This window comes from Strigops habroptila, chromosome Z (genome assembly GCF_004027225.2).
Source record: "Strigops habroptila isolate Jane chromosome Z, bStrHab1.2.pri, whole genome shotgun sequence".
In the NCBI taxonomy this organism is placed as follows: domain Eukaryota; kingdom Metazoa; phylum Chordata; class Aves; order Psittaciformes; family Psittacidae; genus Strigops; species Strigops habroptila.
In genome coordinates this window covers 63,164,739-63,170,091 of record NC_044302.2, presented here as the reverse complement: position 1 = coordinate 63,170,091, position 5,353 = coordinate 63,164,739, and positions in this window count along the sequence as shown.

Genomic DNA, 5,353 nt, shown 5'->3' with positions numbered 1-5,353 from the left:
ACTGGCAAATATTACAGCAAAGAACAAATGCTGCTAAAGGAGCAAAGATTAAATGGAGGAGGGGAGGAATATATTCATTTTTACTTGCAAGGCTTTAAATGTTTTTGAAACTGCATTCTTCAGCAGTAGTTAACCTCTTCTTGGTTTAACCTTATTGCTATTTATATTTTCTATCACAACAATCCTCTCATTGGGAACAAGGTCCCTTTCAATGCATACTTCAGTAATATTTTTGGCTTATTTCTTCACATGCATAACCACTGCTAAATTATAGCACTTAAAACTACCCAAAAATGAAGCAAAACATAGCCAGGGTAAAGTAACTGAATGCAAAGAAAATAAATGAGAATTTGTATATATTGTGTATGTACTCATAGACTGTTTCAATGGGAAAATGAGATTTCAGCCTTGATGTTTTCTGAAGTTTTTAGAAGCAACTGACGACAAAATGGAGAATGTCCAACTGCAGACAGACATCAGAAAGAGAGGGGACTTTACCTCAGCCAAGATTTTAGAGGTAAAGTGGAAAACATTAATTAAAACCATATGGCTGTCCAATATAGCATCAATTATTCAACACTTTTTCAAAGTGTGCCAAATGACTAGTGTCTGAAAGGGGAAAAAAATCTTAGGATTTATGGGGCAGTGGGGATAGGAAAATGGAAAATTTCAATACTGCTCAATTCAGTAAAATTAAGACCAAACATCTAGCTTTCCCAGAATATTCCTTATATTCTTACAGGTGACACGAAGAAGGATATTCCGTAAGGATTTGTTCAATAAGAGAGTCATGAAAAAAATATGAAACAAGGGAGTAGTCTCTCAATATCTGGTGACAGTGAATTTTTGCATCTCACAAGAGTGAGCAAAGGTCATCAGCAAGAATGGAGTGAAGAGAGGCTGGGCTTCTGAGTGAAAGACACCTTCCCTAACTGCAGCCATTTCTAGAGACCCTGATTTCCATTCTCAGGGCAATTTGCCACCAGCTCTTCAATTGGACATCCTCATCAACAGCTAGGCAAACAAGCCCTCACCACACCTTTTGTCTCAAACTACCGTCTTCTGGCTCTTCTTGCTTCACTGCTTCTGCTTAGAGGTGATTCCACTATTGGATGACCCCACAGCAGTGCCAAGCTAGTTCCTGGATGCTCTGTGGATCACTGGAAGTGACCTCAAGCTGTAACTGTCCCAGTCCAGTCTTCCCCTGCTTCTGACCTCACTGTGAGCGGCAAACACCGGGTTTGCTTGCTCTTAAAGCTCACACCAGCATCACGATTAGCTGTGGGTTCCAGGGGACAGTGGAGATGCTGAGAAAACAAAAAAGCTGGGTAACCAGCTTAGGGAGGAGAATGGTCCTATGGACATAATCGGTTAAGGTATAAAGAGTCTTTCACAATAAATATCTGCCTAAATAACAGCAAATGACATGGGAAATGCCACCTTCTCTCATTTGCAAATATTGTTTGAAATGTCCATGTTTTCATAAAATGGTTGACGGGGAAGTACTTATTTCAGTGGATAGCAATCAGCAGCATCATGTCAAAATGACCTCACTGACTTTGAAATAGGTACAGCATCTTACAGAAGATTTGTAGAGTGAAGAAATGTGCTTCTTAAACCAAACTGATACAATTTGGAAAAGCAGGCTCAGGCCACACAACCAGTCTTGAAATTTTTCTAGATGACCAAGAGTTAAAAATGTAAGTATTTTTGAGGGGTTTGTGTTTCTAGCCTAAGGTTAGGAAGTAGGTTGTGTTTGTGTCCCCATTAGCTTTTCTGCTTCTTTCTGACTATTCCTAATCTAATAAAAAAATGCACATAGCTGTCCTACCAACCCCCTTTGCCTCTGTCCTTACATCATCACAGCTACAAGGGCACAACTGTGGTAGTAGAAGGGTAAGGCGGTAACTCCCAACATATTAGAAATAGTACACTAACCTTAATGTTCTACTAGGTCACTTAAAGATCTCTCCTTCCTGACTTCACATACCTTTTTTTTTTTTTTTCAATTGCTGTTACGACCGTGTATTACGATCCACTCCACACCTGAGAAAAACAAACTAAACCACTTACCAGCTGATTTTACTTCTCCTTTTTGCTGGAACCATTACATGCATCTGGAGAATACAGCGAGCCAAAGCCACAGCTGTTGGTGAAGGTGGGTATGAGGAGTGGATTAATGAATCCAAAGCCTTTCCGTTCCCTGTGAGCAACTATTGCAAGAACACAAACTATCAGGAAGATCAAGTGATTGAGTACAGAGATTGAGACTGGAGATGAAAATGATGATATGGCATACATGGGACAGGATGTCAACAGTTCATTGTAAATTAAAAAATGGACTTTTGGGCACAATGAGAAAAACGAGCTTGAAAAGGATGGAAGCAGGTCATTCAGAGAACTCTTTACTAATTTACAGATTTTCTGCTCTAGTGCCTTTCCTACAAAATTCCTGCCATATATTTAGTTACTTCCTAGCATGCTGAGCTCAAGATTTTAGCCAACACACGCTGTGAGAGGGCATGGTTTCTAAAAACATACTGTCTTTCTAAAGCTTTATGTAAATACTTTGGTAGGCTTTTAAGCAGCACACTAGATGTGTACTGCTTAAGAGATTACGTTTCTGACTATTGTGCAAAGAGCAAATCGTTTCCCAATACGTATATGTGTGCACAGTAATTAATACAAACATCTATTCGAACTGTGCACACGCACACACACTTACTGAGAACTGTGCCAATCACCACCAAAACATGCAGAGACAAAAAAAAAAAAAGGGTGTATTTGTCTACACGGTGAACATCACTGGCTTGAGCTGTCAGTAGTTTACTACTATGGAATTATAGTTGCAAAGCAGTTCATAAAGTAGCCAATTTACCCAGATTTTCTTTGTTGATATCATCTGGTGTACCTGTGCACTCAAGGGTTGAGACTCTTCCAAGTACCTCCACTGTATTCATCATTTTTATGAAAAACATCTGAAATCATTTATATGTCATTAAACTTCATTAATCTTAATTCTGGTGGTTGTTACATAACGTAACACAGATTTTAGATTTACCGTAAAGTGAAATATAGTCTGTAAGTACACTGGCAAAAGGATTTCTTTAGTCTTCTTAAATATCTCCTTTGGCCACAGGGAACTGAAGTGAGAGAGAGCATATACAACAGAATTTTTCCATTTATTTTTAAAATGGTTCAGCACTTTCAAACTGTGCCAAAGGGAACAAATAGGACTCAGAGGAAAATTTAACTTAAAGGGACACAACGTGATTTTTTTTAGCATTACATCAGAAAAAGATGCTTTTTACAGCCCCTTGCTGTTAAAGAACAAATTCTTCGCACAAAATCACCATGAAAGTGCTGTTATTTGTTGTCAGTATGGCCAGATGGATAAGAGTAGACTGAGCCTTAGAATAGTAAATTTCCAGTAATCAAGAGTAGAACTGTTAATCACTTATATTTAGCTTTACAAATGAATTAAATGTGAGAAAGACTGATTTTTATGATGTAACTCCTTAGCAGATTTTTCATTATGTTAGATACTCCTGAAGACCTCAGAATTCTTCCATTTGTAAATTTTAAGGAGTTCTGCGGACTTGGCTTTGGATTTTAACCATTGCACCTTCAGTAAGAAAAAGGAATTCAAAATCATGCGATGGATTGAAAAGGACAAAATAAGAACCCATATTTGTCAAAAGCAATATAATAACAAGGTACTTTGGAAAGGCACATCTGATCTGTCACTTCAACTCAACCTCTTATCTGGAGAAGTTCTCCAGGAAAAACAAAGGAAGAAACAAAAAGTGAAAAATAAACTCAGAAGGTGATGATGAAAAATACTGTTTGTAATATCCTGCTCTCCTACACTTGTTTGGATTAATATTATGCTTTATTACTGTTAGTGGTTTATATAACCTGACTCCTAAACTTTTCAAAGACTTAATCCAAGGTACACCTGAGCGGCCTTAAATCCCTACAAGAAAGGGGTGTAGCAAGCATTTTGTTTATGGACTCTCAGACCATCATCACTGTTTTATGAAAACTTTTGTATATATAGTATCCCTGAATTGTTCAAAAAAAAAAAAAAAACCCAAACCAAACCAAAACCAAAAAACAAAACCCATAAAAAAACTCAAGCAACAAAAAACCAAACCCCGACCCTTCCTCCCTCCTCCCTCCCGCCCCCAGCCCCCGAAAACCCATACAAAACCAAACATTTACTTTTTAAAAAAAAAGTTTCTTAAAATAATTTGATATACATGAACACAAGTAAGACTGGAAAAAAACCCAAACATTTCTGAGTACGCATCCAAAAAATGAAGAGCTCTGAATTCTTCTCAAATGCCACTTCTTTTCACAGGTTCTTTCCTTTAGTTTGAGCATCGCATTTCAACCATGCTTTGAATTTATCAGCTGCAGGAGAGAAGCAGTACTGGTATCTTCTTTCCTCCAAGAAAAGCTGTGCTTTTGGCAGGATTCAAATGACAGGTCGGATGAGAAAAGAAGCCTGTGCCTATGAGGCAGCAGGAAGATTGTGTAATTTTATGCTGTACAGGTAGGGTGAAAATGTCCATGTTTTACAAGGTGGTAGAGAATTGCCTTGAAGGAGTCATCCTAAGAGTGTAACAGCTAACTGATGGGTAACATTAGAAAGACACAGTATGAGGAAGAGAATTGTGAGAAAGACTTTTTTTAAGTGGCATTCTAACAGGAGTGGCCAAAACTAGAGACCTAGAGCTGTATCAATTTTATAGCGTTTTCAATTAGAACTGCCTGCTGAGAGTGCACAGGGGGACCAAGAATCACAAACTTTATAAAAGACCATTTGTTCAGGAGCCACTGACTCAGAGGAAATTGTTTATTAATCACCAGCACCTCTGGAGAAAGCTTGTAGAAAATGGTACGTCCAAGAAAACCAATGATAAATGCAAACAGAAAACAGCACAAAAGGATCTGAAATACTGCTTTCTATTCTATGGACTTACTGTGTCTATGTCTTTTACACTGTCCTGAAAAAAACCTAGAGAAATTCAAATCCACAGCTGTTCAAATCCCAATTCCACAAAGCTAATGCTGCTTCTATCTTCCAGCCACCATACTAACAACAAAGATGTCCTGAAGGAAACAAACACATTTAAAAATGTTTTCTTCTTTCCTCACCCTGTAACACTTTCTTTCCTATTCTTATTTATCCACGGAGTTTTCCAAGCCCTAGCCTCTTCCTTAGCTACTTGTATCTTTTTTTTTTCCTCCTACGCAATCATCTCTTATTATTCTCTCATTAATAATGCTGTTTCAAAATGATCTTTTAAATTCACATCTTCTGCACAATTTTATCACCCACTCAACT